The 15949-nt window shown below is 39.4% G+C and overlaps 1 pseudogene across 1 annotated transcript in view; it reads right to left on the bottom strand.

Moving 5' to 3' along the window:
- Window positions 1-11178: 11178 nt before the first annotated feature.
- Window positions 11179-15949, bottom strand: part of LOC143300760 (sphingolipid delta(4)-desaturase DES1 pseudogene) — a 6554-nt pseudogene continuing 1783 nt past the window's right edge. Inside the window, exon 2 of the transcript XR_013057692.1 lies at window positions 11179-15949. This exon is cut by the window's right edge and continues 1514 nt beyond it. The product of XR_013057692.1 is annotated as a sphingolipid delta(4)-desaturase DES1 pseudogene (transcript).

Genomic DNA, 15949 nt, shown 5'->3' with positions numbered 1-15949 from the left:
TCAAAGATGTATTCGGTTGTAGCAGATGATGGATCAGTTATCAAGAAAGCCAAGGGCATAAAAAAATGTGTGGTGAAAGATGAAATTGAACCCGATATGTATAAGGAGTGTATTGATCGATCTGTTCAATTTACTAATAGTATGAGAACGTTCAGATCGTATAAGCACAAGATGTACACGATCAAGCAAATGAAGACATCACTCTCACCGTACGATTCCAAACGCTATTGGCTAGATGATGGTATTACATCTTACGCCTACGGGCACTATGGTATTTCTGTATCGTGAGGAACAACCATAAGCTCTTCGTGTACAAACCCTCTGGATGGACCATTTTGTAAATAATAAAGAATAGGATCGCCGGGCATCATACGCTTAATATTATAAACTTTAAGAGACCAAACGGGATCCGTTGCTCGTTTGCGAGCTCCACCCTCGAGCTCACCGGGCTCATACAAGTACCGAACTTGCGCATCAGGCGGTAACTCTCCTTTATCATCTTTAGTCGGTGCAGAGGATTCGGCTTCTACCGATTTGGCCTTTATTGCGACCGACGGTTTCTTACCTATAAGTCTCGTCACCTCATTATTCAATGCAGCCACAACAGCCGGTAATCTAGTGACCCATTCTGTTGATCGATTCGGCGATTTCATTTCAGCCACATATTGATGACTAAACAATCGTTCTGCCAGCGTACGATTAAATCTTTCTACAATAGCCTGGCTTCTGTGTGTCTTTCCACGCCTTACTTTTTTAAAAATTTTGTTCACAGCACCCATAAACTCTCGGCCAGGATCTACCTGAAGAAGTTTGGGCAACTTCAAAGGGCTACGGTCATAAATACGTAAAAAAGCGGCCGCCACTTCGACGCTGTCTTTCGTTGTTAGGGGTTCGGCTTCTTTATATCGACTCGCAACATCAACGACAGTCAGCGCATACTTATACGTCTTACGCCTGATTCTGTCATAGGGTAAAAATAAAAGGTCAGCCTGATGAACCTCATTTGGGATAGTAATATCAAATTTTGCTCTCGGAATATACTTTGGAGGGGGTAGATAAATTTGCCATATAGCTTGTTTTTGTAGCCATTTTCTAGCCTCATCATCAGACACCTTGGCTGCTTTCGCGAGTTTTTTAATCGCCGAATAACCCTTCCAATAACCGCTTGGGCTGTAATAGATCTTTTCCATTTTATTTAAGAAAGTAAATGTTTAATATTTTGAAATCGCAAAACCAAAAATGACCATGGTCATGATAATAAATACGTATTCTCGATCTTTTTGTCCCTCTGAGGGTGTATAAAAATCTGAAAGTTGGGGTTTATGAGAAAGAGGGGGTAGTGGCTCCCCCATCACTTTATAATATTCTTGCATAGCCATATCCACATCCTTAAACGTGTTCACAGCATGTTGTTGTTGTCTTAGTTTTTCATTGATATAATCTAAACGTTGAATCCTCTCTTTCTGCCATTCTGCGGTCGCTGCCTGAAGTTGTTCTTGCGCTTTGTTGTGTCGTTTCTGTTCTTCTAACGCGTCTGAAGACCCCAGTTTACTAAATAAAAAATTACTTCCGGTAAATGCTAAAGCGTTTACTACTGCCCCACCAACGAGTAACGCTACTGATGCCATACTATAATGATGATATTATTATTACTTCAAAATATCATGTGGGAGAATACCTTGTTTTTCCAACATATCCTTCGTAGCCATAGCGAGGGCTATATCCAAAGTGACCATCCCGATATCTTCGAGGTTGAAAGCCAGTCTAGGTGTCGGGGCTTTCGTAAATATTAATTTTGTCAATCTCGAGTAACCAGCGGCCAATGCGCTGACCACAACCGCGTGGTATACAGTGTTTGCAATTTCTTTACCGTTTATATTTGGTGTTGCCATTGTTTGTTGTTTATAAATAGTGTACAAATTAATGTTCAATACATGATAAATGGGTTGGGTTTTGTTACCACAGGTGGTGGTGGTGGTTTTTTCGACCGATTAAAATATATGTAAACACCACAACCTATTATCATCGCAGCAGCAATGTACAAGGGATTGATAAAAACGTGATCTGGTCTCCTCGATGATGATGGTTCTTGTTGTTGTTCATCTTTCGCTTTTCGAAGTTTTTCGAGAAGTTCTTCATGTTTTGCTTTTCTAGCAGCAGCACCTTTTCGACCCGCTTCAACTTTCTTCTGATTCTTCGGTTTCGTTACTTCCTCCATTATATTTATTAAATTGACAATGTTTAACAGTAGTTACAGCTGTGGTGAGCGGAGCTAAGAACATGCCAAATCTGTGATATAGTTCGCAAGTAAAGCTGTTAAGCGCATGTCCCAGGAATGGATCTTGCTCGAGATCACTATTTAATTTTGTTTGGTCATCAATTGGGAGATACATACAAACTGCTCTGGTATACAGTTGTATAATTGTATTACCGAGTGATTTTGTAATCATCGATCCTAAACTCGCTTCGTATCTTGTATAAAGCTTGTCTATATCCGGATCTTTCATCGCTTCGATTTTATCAACACTAAACTCTTTCCCTAAATATTCTTTTGCTCCACCAGCTGAGACCACCGCCATAAGCCTGTCGCGTTTGGGATCCTCGGATAGTAATTGGTCCATCTTCTTCTTATATTCTATATATCTCCTTTTAAGTTTAAAATAATAAAAAACTACAAATCCAACGACTAAAAGTGTTAAGAAATTGCTAACCAGTGTTAAGAAATTGCTAACCAGTGCTAAGGAACTGTTAAGCATTGTTAAACAGCTGTTGATTATTACTAGCAAATTTTATATGCAACTGGTTGATCAGTTTTTAATATCAACTTGGAGTGTTTGGTATTTGCCAATGATTTCCTAACCTCTTTACGTTCATTTTGTGTTGGAATGACATCGTTTTCTCTTAAACACTCATCAAACGAGTCCCTATCCTTACAGTGAAATAAAGCCACCCATTTTGTTTGTTCGCGAAGGTCAGTAAGAACCGAGTTGTATTTCTGAGTCAACACCCACACAGACTGTTTCGCGTGTCTTCCAGAAAATGCGAGTTTACTCAACATTTGCTTCTTTTGAGTAAGAGCCTTTAAGTCACTACAGTCATCGATGATGTACAACGTTGGCTCCCCGGCAAATATTTCAAAAAACAGCCCAAGCCATTCGTGAAGTTTATCACCGGGATTAACGGTGTATACCCCACGGTCCTTTCTTACCCACACTCGGGATCGATAGGCTTTATTATATTCGAGAGTAGGGCATAGAATTACAATATTCTCGAACACACCACGATATGTCGTTTGTAATAAATCTAAAATAAATTCGGTCTTACCACACCCAGTTTGCCCGCAAATAATTGCGGAATGTGCTTCTTTAGTAAACAGCCTCGACAAATCTTCCATCTTCTATATTTAATTGTCCATCCATAATTACAAATACATACGCATTTAGCGGTTCTGCCGTTTCAGCTTTTTTCTGAATCTGAATCGTAATGCCTTCAGACGCATTTTCGATACGACGTCCACTCCCGTGAAGAGAATTATCATCTGTGGTGCGCATATCCAACCAAAGAGCATAATTATTCGTGAAATATTCACCGATTGTGACATCCGCTAGTTCTAAATCTTTTACCACTTTGTCTACTTCGGGGTCGCGTTTTTGCGTTCCGAAAAACTTTCTGATTTCATCCCATTGTTGATAGGAACGCATACCTTGACTAAACAGTTGATTGGGCACACCTTCGATCGTCACTTCAACCTTATCGATCTTAGGATTGTAATACTCATCAAACAACAGTAGTACCCCCTTCATACTTTTTGCCGGCACGTTGAGATTAATATTCCAGAGTGTGTCAGATTTGTCCAGAGGAATTTTACGATGTCGTAGTATTCTGTCAAATAAAATAGCGAGCCTACCTGAATAATAACCGGCTATCTGTCTCGCAAGTTCGGGTTGTGTGACTTTCTCAAACTCGAGACTAATCCCTTCTATCGTATAGGATGCATCCGGGTCTGTGCTGCGGATAACCTTGCTATAAGCGTTAAAGGTAAGTTCATACTCCAGGCGATCGCCGAGAGCACTCTGATAAAATGGTGCATGAGATTCTAGCAATTCGAAATCAAGCGGAATACAAAATCGATTACCATAAGCCTCCGCAATGGCGGCATCTCTAGCGATAGTGTCATCTCCATTATCCGCGTTAATACGCAATCGTGTCACATTACGGTGTGTAGTTAAGTCAATACCTTGATAAACGGCGTTTCTTCGTTCTTGTCGAGTTCGCCAAAGATCTCCATAAGTATAAAATACATCACTATCTTCAACGCTCATGATTTCATTACCGGAAATGCGAATGGTTGTTTTACGTACTATGGCTCTACCAATATTATCAACGAGTGTTCTGTTCACATCTGTGGTAGAAGTCAAAGAAATTTTGAATGCTAGCCGAACACTCCCCGGAACGATCACATCATCAACACCTAAATTAGGAAAGCGTACAAGAAGTTGTTGATTCTGATCGATAGTTGACGGATTGTTAGTAATCACGACAGTCTGCCGCACGCCCTTTATCCCCCGCGGCTCCCGCAAACTTCTCATTGGATTAAGCTTTCTTCCACTCATTTTTTTGGTTTTATATAGATATAACTTTATATTATAAGTTTAATATGGCGGAAGGTGGTGAGATGGCGGAAGGGTTCGCAGAAGGTGGAATAATAGAATCTGGTTTCTTGCAAACAGAATTATTAAAGAGCGCGGTTGATGATTACTATGATGCATTTGGACAAGAGCCCGATGTTGGGCGAAATTATGCCAATTTTGAACTTGATAGTAGAGGTACACTACGATTAAAAAATAATCCAGATTTTAATATCATTAACGTCCGCACGAAACAACCCCTAGCACTTTCAACACTAGCGGGAAAACCTGGTGGAGCAAATATTATTCGCGAGGAACTTGGTTTTGTAGACTGGAGGAGGAAACCCCAAACGGTCGCGGCTCTCCAAAAGGTTGAAGCCAAACTGGGTGAAGAAATTGAGATGGATGATTTCTCACCAAATACAATCGATGAAGTACTTAAAACTATAGATGATCCTCCCCTCACCGATGAACTGGGTGGTTATATTCGTGAACTCAAAGGTTTAGACAAAGCCATGCAAAGACAGCGCGGTAATCTTTCTGACAACCTCTCAAAACTCTCTCACCTGGATGAAGAAATATCAACTTTAAAAATAAGAATTCAGTCTGCGGAACTAGCTGATAAAGATGAAAGCGAAATCAAACCCTTGCGTTTACAATTAGACGATCTAAACATCGAGCGTGCTGCACGGCTAGAAGCGATATCAACACACAAAGAAGCGCTGCGATCTCAAATCAGCAGAATGCGTGAAACGATACACAGAATTCTTGAGGAGGACACAACACTAGCGGAACGTATTCGAACGCTTTTTAGAGAACAAGGCATTACTATCGTTTCCATTCTTACTGCCTTTGGTATGATTATCAGCACTATCGTTTTGGCCGTCACGGGTGGAGGGGGCACTCCACGGGCGCCGGGTAAAAAAGATGACAACTGGATAAGAAAAAGACTTAAAGATTTGGGAGAATTACTTAAAAAATTAGGTTTAAAGGCGATTGATGCCCTCCCAGGAATCATTGGGGCTATTGTTTCGTGGTTATTAAGCACGTTGGGTAAAGCGGTTGGGTGGTTAGCCAACAACCTGTGGGCACTCGTGCTCGGTGCTGGCCTCCTCCTGTTTGATTATTTAAAGAAGAGAAAGTAAATACCACCTATCAATCCTAAAGTAAGAGCGACTTTATAGTCTTTGTGAGTTGTTGGCTCTTCTTCGTACGATACTTTCGCTGGTTTGAGTTTAAATTTGTTATCCGAAGAACCTGCACCATACAGAAAGGGTCTATTACCAGCACCGGTAGCTATTGCAAATCCTGGTCGAGATGTTTGTATTAATTTTTTATTTCTATAGGTAAGAGTGAACCACCCGCGAATGCCTAACAAAACTCTCGTTTCACCCGCTCCTGTCCTCGGTGTTGTCAAAGGCTTGTGTGATTTATAATCGAGCACCGTATTACTCGCATCAAGCATTGCCAAGTCTGCATCAGAAGGTGGCACAAGAGCCCAGTGACCTCTAGACCATTGAAGAGCTTTTCCTGATGGGGCAACAAAATAGTATGCAGGAACACTTTGGGTAGGTGGAACACTCTGGGGTGGAACACTTTGGGTAGGTGGTACAATGTGTGGTAGTTCGTTTAATCCATCATTAACACCAATATTCTGTTCTTCTGTCGCAATGACAATTTTATTATTATAATTAATGTGTGTACCAACCCTCAATGCCATATCAGATGGGGCCATATAAAGGCCAACACCAAATGCAAAGTTTACTTCGGATCTCGCGTACTGGAGAACGTCCTGGTATTTTTTTATCGCCGTTTGTAGGTTTTCGGGGGCATTAATCGCATCTTCAACATTGGCTAAAAATTGTTTTTGCGCATCAAATCCAGTTCCTTTTGTTGTTATACTCGTGCGCGTTTGCGCTTGTGACCCTATTAGAGCCCACACATAAGTGCGAATGCTATCGTTGAGACGAACTATCCCCGCATGTGTAAAACCCAACCCCTTATCAGGAATAAATGTTGTCCAAGCCCGGGTGATGTCCACCGTATGTCTGATTTTATCGTGGGGGCTAAAGAACACAGGTCCCTCTCCTCTGTTTCTCATTGCCTGTCGTGCAGCCCCACCGGGGGCCTCAGCCTGAATAAATTCTCCCAAACCAAAGCCATGCTTTTCTATTTTCTGTCTCCAATCCCTCTGCCCAAATTCGGCACACAAACGCTGATAAACTGTTTTATCAAACGGATTATTATACATGTTAAATGCTTGGTCGGTGGGTAGCGGGATTTTTAACTCGTCCAATAACCTCCGAATCTGATAGTAAAAATGAAACCTATACACGGCTCGAATAAACGGATCAGAAGCTTGAAAATGTTCTTCCGTTACTCCACACCCGGCGGTCGCGCACCATACCACAAAATTGATTTGATTCTGCCACCACACTATCGGGTTGTTTCTCCACGCAAGCCAGGCTGCATTCATCTCCCCAGTCATAGTGGGGTTCGCATAAGACTGAAAAACATCGGGAAACTTGGCGGTAAAAGAATATTCGCTGTTCACGTAGATCACTCGCGTACAACTTATTCTTTTTTCTTTATACCCGGTTGTATAGGACGCGTCCTTATTGAAGCTGTAAATTTTCTTATTCATAGCTATGTATATAATAACAACCGATATTCAAAAAGACGAATTACCGCGGTGCATATCTAATCAAAGTGGAAGACTAGAAATCGCGCTGCGTGAAATAACTTATTATCCCAACTGGAAAAATATCAGTGATGAGCTCGGAAACAATTTCTTTACTACTACCGATCGTAAGATAATAATCCCAGATGGTTATTATAATGTGTGTGAATTGAATAAAGAAGTGTTCACCCCCCACGGTGCAGAGTTAGACTTGCACGCTCCGAGTGGCTATCTGAGAATAAAGAGCACCAAATCGATTGAACTTTCTGAGCGTCTTGCACATACTCTGGGGTTCCCCCAAAAACTCATCGCACCGGGAATAATGGTGATAGGAAACAGGCATCCGCGGCTCGCGATACATAAAGCACTTTACATTCACCTCTCTCAAATTAATACCACCGATAATTTCTATAACGGATTGCCTTCTACGTTGTTACAATCAATCCCAGTAGAAAATGAAAGATGCGGGGGTGGTCGAACAACCACGTTGACATCACCCCAGTACAAAAGACTTTCTCACGGAGATTTACCACGTTTAACACTTTCTATAGTAGATGAAAATCATAATCCCGTTTCTATTGATTATTTAAATATTACATTACATATAAGATATGGTTGAACCCTGCACTACGCTCGGTTTGGTTGATCTCGGAGATACAGAGGGATTTGATGTGCCGGGAAAAGAAAATAAGTTGTACGCATTCCAGCTTTCTGAAGGAACGTACAAAAGAAAAGAAGTAAAAATTGGTGATATCATGAGTGAGGATGATGTTGTCAATGATGAGCCCTATCAACTTGTTCGTTTAAACGGTACATGGCAGCTAAAACCCCTCGACAAGGGGATGGTAGATTTTAAAATTGAATCACCTTACATTACCAAAGAAGAAGAAAATAATAATTATAGAATAAAAAACAGTGGTTGGATGTTCGCTGATTTAAGAGCGTTGGATGTACATTTACTAAACTACCAGGGGAGGTGTTATGTGCTTAAGAAACGCTCGAAGGATAAATCTGCATTTCAAATAAATTTTTATGATCTAACTAGTTTGTGGGGCTTCCGTTTCCGTATTATTTTTGATGTAATTCTCGGTGAAGAGCCTGATGATTTTGTAGAAGTTTTTCAAGGGTTTGATATTAAATGGCCCAAAAATCTTGCAAATCAACCCCTGAGAATCACCATTGAAAAACAAGATGATGCTATGCCCTATGATGTTATACCGCAGGGTAGTCATATAGAATTCTCGCTTGAAGGTATTACCACAAAACAGGAAACAATGAGTTTGTGGATGCAGCTGCGTCTTCCTCAAAAAATTTCCTTAAGAAGACTACGTTGCGCCAATTTGAATATTTAGAATATACTATAAATATTAGAAAATGGTTGATCCCGGAGGGCCAGGAACACATAATATCAAACCCTGCACTACGCTCGGTTTGGTTGATCTCGGAGATACAGACGGATTTGATGTGTCGGGAAAAGAAAATCAGTTGTACGCCTTCCAACTTTCTGAAGGAACGTACAAAAGAAAAGAAATAACGAGTAATGGTGGTGGTATCAACAAATTCAGCGAACTTGCAGACGTGAACGTTGACGGTGTTGTTGTGAACAAACCACATCATCTTGTTCTTTCCGACGATGATACATGGGTACCTTATCCGGTGGATAACTGGGATTTAGATTTTGAAATAAAACAACCCTATGTTAGTATTGGAAGAAATCACGCTCTACAAAAAATACAAAATAGTGGTAAACTGTTGGCTTCCTATCATACGCGTAAAGATCTAATCGTCGTTAACAGCGACGACTTTGGATATGTTATTGGTATGAGAGGTAAAAAGACTGGCACACTGCGGTTAATTAAAGAGTTTGATTTTGAGCCGCCTATTCAGGGGTCAACTGTCGTTTTAGATATACTCCTTAGTGGGGTGCCAGATGATTTTGTAGAAGTTTTAAAAGGGTTGCAGATAAAATGGCCTGGAAATCTTAAAAATAAACTCTTGAGAATTACCATCAAAATTCCAGTGGTTGACCCATCTGATCAACCCGATCCCTCTATAGAATTCTCGCTCGAAGGTGTCATCAAACGTCCAGTGTTAGATAAAATATCTCTCGACTTTATTCACATCGGACCTCTTCAGCTTAAAAGACTGCGCTACTCTCCTCATCCTGTTACCATCATTTAAAAAAATGATTACTATAGAATAATGGAGTTTCGCCTACGAGAGATATCGAATATAAAAAACAACCTCGAAAAAGAGCGTGATGAAAGAACTTTATTTTATAAAAAATATAAACGCGGTGTAAATATCGCTACAGCCGCGGATACAACGCTGACGACTCTTAGTATCGCCCTTGGGGCATCGGGTGTTGGATTACTGTTGAGTGTCGCCGCTGCTCCCGTAGCTATTGGAATAGAAGTGGGAGCTGGTCTCCTTGGTGTGGTTGGTTTAACTTGTAAATTTATTCATAAAAAATTAATGTCACAAGCTATGAAGCACAACGAGATTCGCGTGTTGGCCGAGTCAAAACTGAACACTATAAATGATCTTATTTCAAAAGCATTAGAAGATGATAAAATAAGCAATGAAGAATTTAGTCTCATTCTGGCTGAAGTTGAAAAATTCAATGCAATGAAAACAGACATAAAATCGAAACACAAAACTCAGTTGTTAAAGAAAAATCTATTTGATATTCAAGATGGTAAACCATCCAAAAAAAGCAAACTATGTGAACGGTTGACTCAACCTCCTCTCTTTAAGGACCATTTGGCTCTCCATACACATATTTAAGCCGGTTTTTCGTTTTTATGCTTCAGGGCGGTATTGCGCGGTTTTGGGCTGGGGTCGGTTGTATATAGAACCCCCATGACCGTTTCGCTCCCCTCCATACACATATCCAACCATCATTTTTTTTTTTTTTATCTTGTGATTTGGCTCTCCATACACATATAACTTGTTTTAACTATATATATATTTTTTTTATGCTTGAGGGTCATATTACTCCAACATACACAGGTTTTGGCTAAATTTTTTTTATGCTTGAGGGCCTTAACACAAGCTAATACGCCCAAAAAAGTTGTATATAGAACCCCCATCTCTTATACTACTGAGTTGTACTTTCTTGTCAGATTGATATTTTAGATAGATGTTTTTGATGAGAGATGTGATGCTGCTGCTGCTGTGTGTGTGTGTGTGTGTGTGTGTGTGTGTGTGCGCGTGTGTGTGTGCGTGCGTGCATGAGTGTGTACATGCATTTTTGTGCACGTGTGTGTGTGTGTGTATGTGTGCGTACATGAGTGTGTGTGTGTGTGTTTCTGCATGCACATTTTGTGCAGAACACTTGGGTTTTGTGTCACATGTCCATGAAATTAATGTAGGTTCATCAGCAGCTACAATGAACCACATATTCTCATTTTGTTTTTGTTTTTGTCTGCTTGTCATTGTAAGCTTTCACTGTACCCTTCAATGATAATTATGTACTGTTGGCATCAGACGTAGGCTGGCATATAGAAGCTTTAGAAGCTGCTGCGTTCTGTCATTGCCAAGAATAGTTAGGTGACAGCTTGATAATGATTATCCCTATATTTTTTCCCCTGACACAGGCATAATTGTATTGTCTCCCTGCTCATGGTGAACTAATGACAGTATGCATTATGACCAGGGAGGCAGCTGCTGATGACTCAGCATTCAGTATGCAATGCTTCTGGGGTGGAGTGCTAGCCTAGTGGTAACACATCTGCCTAGGAAGTGAGGGGAATCGGAGCATGCTGGAGCGAATCCCACACTCACCAAAATTCCCCCCCTCCCCCCCACTAGACCTTGAGTAGTTGTCTGGATGCTAGTCATTAGGATGAGATGATAAACTGAGGTTCCTGTGTGTAATATGCTCTTAGCACATGTAAAAGAACCCATGGCAACAATAGAGTTGTCCATGGCAAAACGCTGAAAGAAAAAAATGACTGTAAAACAAATACACTTGCAGACAGAAAAAAACAAAACAAACAAACAAACAAAAAACCCAAAAAACCCCAAAACAAAAAAACCCAGAAAAAAGGGTGGTGCTGCACTGTAGTGATGTGCTGTCCTGGGGAGAGCAGCCTGAATTTCACACAGAGAAATCTGTTGTGACAAAAAAGTAACAAATAGTACAGTGCAGTCCAGTCCAGTGCAATGCAATGCAATGTAATGTAATGCAATGCATACAATATGCAATACAATACAATTACAATACAATACAGTACAATACAATACAATACAGAATGATCTTTACACCCAGAGACATATGGGAACATGTGCATGCAGAGATGTTTAATTTGAAAGCATGTACATGTTCATCCACACATGCATGTACACACTCATGTCCAACCACGCCGCATTGCAGAAGCAAACACAAGTTAAAACTCAGCACACATCAAAACCAAACATGAAGGACACTGAGAAAAGGCTGTTTTAATTTATTTTTGTCATCAGGAAAAAAAACAAAACAAGCATAACACAGCACACATTTTCCATTATTTCACCAATCAGAATAGCAGATGGCATTTCACAAAACATTTGTTTGTATAAATGTAGATTTACAAATTGATAAGATAATTTCAAGAGGAGGGTTTTTTTTCTTATTTTTTCCCCTTCAGTTATTTGCAAATGCAATTGATTTAACTAGAGAGATTAGTATTTATTCGTTTGTTTATCATTTATATATATATATTTTTTAAGATTTTTTTTTTTTTTTTTTTGGTGTGTGTGTTTGATTAGATTTTTTCATATACAGATTGGTTACAATATTTATGGCTGACACATTTTAGTTGTGAGAGGGCCGAGTGTGGCTTTTGGCTGGATTGAATTGAACCAAATTGTATGTGACTCGTAGTCCTAATCTTTGCAAAGAGGCTTCAAAATGAGAAGAAAAAACCCACATGCTTTTCACAGTACTCTTTAAAGATCCATTGTGGACACTCCTCAAGAACACTGGTGAGGTTAGTGCATATCTTAAAAAAAACTTTTTTTTTTTTTTTTTTTTTTTTTTACTGTCAGTATACTTTCTCCTTCATCTTGTGAACATTGGAAACAAAGTACAAAAGTTGAAGTTCAACTAGTCAGTCAGAAAAATGAACACACGAAATTCTTGTGTCTTTCTGTGATGAATTCCAAAGTGACATATTTTTGACATCTCTTCATCTGCTGTCCACCTCTTCCCCTATCTCCTTACTCTCATTGTCCCCTGAGTGATCCTTAACTCATTTAATAGTCAACAGAAGGCTTTCGACAAAGAAAACATGCTACAGGATGCAAGCAAAATATGTCTGATTTCAATCCAGTTTTTAAAAAATGCTCACAAAAAATGCTCCCAGATCCAAATCTCAGTCACAAACAACATCTCCATACTCATTCACTTGATATTTACTTACAACAACAACAACAAAAAAAAAAAAAAAAAAAAAAAAAAAAAAAAAAAAAAGAAGAAGAAAAAAAAGGAAGAAAAAAAGAAGAAAACAACAACAAAAAAAGCAACAAAACCAAAAAAAAACAAAACAAAAACAAATAAAAACCCAACCCCAAAACAAACTCATTCACAAAAATCCATGGAAAGCTACACATTAGTTTTCAAAGATACATGGTACACAAACACAGGCACTGATGACATGCACCCTCTACACCAGAGGGGATATGTACTCTCAACAACATTATGAGCTTAAACAACAACAACAAGAACACAACAATGTTTAAAAATGAAGTAAGGTTTTGACATGCAACACACAATTAATGTTCTCCTGAGCACTTGGCAATAAACATGGATAAATGTGATCTTGGCTTGCAAGAGGCATGGTACAAATCTTTTTTTTTTTTTTTTGTACTATCATGCACAAGTGCGTGTGGGAAAACCTGAAGGCTGAATTCAGATACTTTCTGGAAGATTCAGGCAGACAGCCTGCCAGAAGGAATCACTGTTGATGTACACATACATTGACTCACATCTTTTCAAATACTAACAGCTTGAAAACCTTAAAGAGAAGGTCTTAAGTCACACACAACAAGAGTTATAACACAAAATTTTAACAGAGTTATATTTATGTTGCTTGTAAATAAAACAAAACCAATACCAAGAAAAGTTTTAGAACAAAGTCTGCTCACTAGTAATGCTCTTATCTACTAGAATGTTGCAGAATGCTGCATTAGTGTGTTTGCATGGACAGTGTAATGTCTGCAGGTGTGTGTAAAAAAAAAAAAAAAAAAAAAAAAAAATCTGTTTCTGTGCTTCCATGTATTGTCTGATTCATACGTTTTCATGCATACTCATGCATTACTTGGTGCAGTGAAACTGATCATGACTTGTATTGTTCTGTCAAAAGCAGTGATATGGAATCTATGAGGATGAGTGGAAACATGATTACAAACATTGTTGACTTGTCAGATGGCTTGCCTCCCACTGTGTGTGTTGTGCATGTGTGTGTGTGCGTGTGTGTGTTCATGTGTGTGCATGTGTGTGTGTGTGTGTGTGTGTGTGTGTACACACACACACACATGCACACTTGTGTATGCTTAACATTCGTCAATGTTCAGTAGTCATGGTATATTTCATTTCCTTATAATAAAACAAAATTTTATATGCTGAACCTTTCAGATTTTTTTTTCAAAAAGAAATTTTATAGAAATGGAAATAGTCATTCCCTACAATGTATACAAAGCAACAGTAGAAAAGCTGCATCCTCATAAGATGTCTACAGCACTGTCATACTGACGGCTTGCATCCTGTTGACACAAAAATGTAATGATCTTCCAATTGTAATGTTTGTAAAAAAAAACAACATAAAAAAACAAACAAACAAACAAAAAAAAAACAACAACCTCAACACAACAACTGAACAGACGCATTGTCATGGATAAACCAGAAAAGTCACACAAGCAACAAGAACAACAAAGGAAAGCAATGGTGTTTGAATAAACATGCCACTATAAACTTCCTTCTCCTTCCAGTTTTTTTTGTTGTTGTTGTAGCTGTTTCAACACAGAACAGACGCAGCATTTTTCATGGATATCCATCCTGAAATATAATTTACATAAGAAATCAGGCAACAGAGCTTGCGACAATAGGTGCACATGCAAAGCTCCAAAAGTTTAAAAAAAAAAAAAAAAAAAAAAAAAAAGAAGAAAAAGAAGAAGCAAAACCGTACTGAACAGCTTCATCATACATTCAGATAAATGCATAGAGTAAATGGATTCATTGAACCACCAATGGTCAGTATATACATATGCTGGAATGAAATCAGCTAGCCACCAATGAATCAGAAAAAACCCATAAGAGTCAACAAAATTACATAAAAGCTGGTCAACCCCTTTTGGAGCAGTAACGAAGAGAATCACAGTATCTGCTTCCCCCATCAGAAGGTGACGGGTTGGAACTAAATGCCAGTCTCTATAAAGCTGTGTTGTGGGACGGAATAGGGAGGCGTTCGGACTGAGAGGATAGGAGGAAAGGGTGAGGAGAAAGCACTGCCTATACGCTCTGAATAATAAATTGACAGGAAAAAAAGAAAGAAGGGGAAATCAGAGAAGTGGGTGGGAAGGGGAGTTAATTCAAGAGGGGAGGGGAGAAAATCAACTTGATGATGTAATTTGATTTTTTTTTTTTTAAAGAGGCGGGGAGGGAGACAATTATGCATGAAGGCTGGATAATGAAAGGGGGTGTGGTTGGAAGAATGCCATTTAGTATGACAACGTCACATCCCCAGTAAAAGGAAAACACACACAAAAATAAAGGGAATGGGTGGGTGGTTGTGACGGGGGCGTGGGCTGTGGTGGGAGGGTCTGGGAAGGTTGGAAGTGGGAACAATTCGACCACCTTTGACAATACGTTGACAGCATAATGATAAGGGAAACATAACGCTGCCTGTCTTCTGGGGATCTGTGATCGCTTCTCAGCAAAACACTGATGCACACTTTCTTCTTCTCCTTCGTCATCTGAAATGGGGAGCATTCTCTGACAGAATAACACAGAAAACAAGGTCGTGAGGTGTACAATAAAACTTTCTGCAAGACATTAACTTCTTCAATATTGCGACACTTGAGTTTCTAACATGACGAGTGTTTGGTAACATCAGTTTAGGCTTCACACACACACACACACACACACGCGCGCGCGCGCGAAGGAAAGAGGGAAAGCGCGAGTTGAAAGCATTACTTTTTGAATGTAACACTATCACAAATACAAATGACGTTTTGATTCAGAACTCACTATCTTCCGGCTTGGCCTGTCTGATGCATTATTAAGAATTCCAGTTAGGTCTGGAAAAAATCAAATTCAGCGTGAGTTGTGATATAAGTTTGCTGATCTTATTTCTCTTGTTTCAAGTATTCTTTTAAAGGAGCATATAGCTTTATTTCATTGCTTAAAAACAACAACTTTATTGTAATCAGTTGGTCTTTCTTTTTGCTCAACGCACTTAAAAGGAGTGAATTATGTAGCATTCGTACTCACTGGCTTTGGCTTGATACGCTTTTTGTGGAACTGTTAAATAAGTGGGAATGTTTTGCGGAAGAGAAAGACCAGTAGCCGCTGACACATAACCCGGGTCGTCATTTATAAACAGTAGGACCTATAATTAATAAATAGCCTACCATCTGATAATTATGAAGACAACTGTAC

The sequence above is a fragment of the Babylonia areolata genome, chromosome 2, assembly GCF_041734735.1.
Source record: "Babylonia areolata isolate BAREFJ2019XMU chromosome 2, ASM4173473v1, whole genome shotgun sequence".
NCBI lineage: Eukaryota > Metazoa > Mollusca > Gastropoda > Neogastropoda > Buccinidae > Babylonia > Babylonia areolata.
The sequence above is the reverse complement of the archived record's forward strand: the minus strand, read 5'-3'. Positions and strand labels throughout refer to the sequence as shown.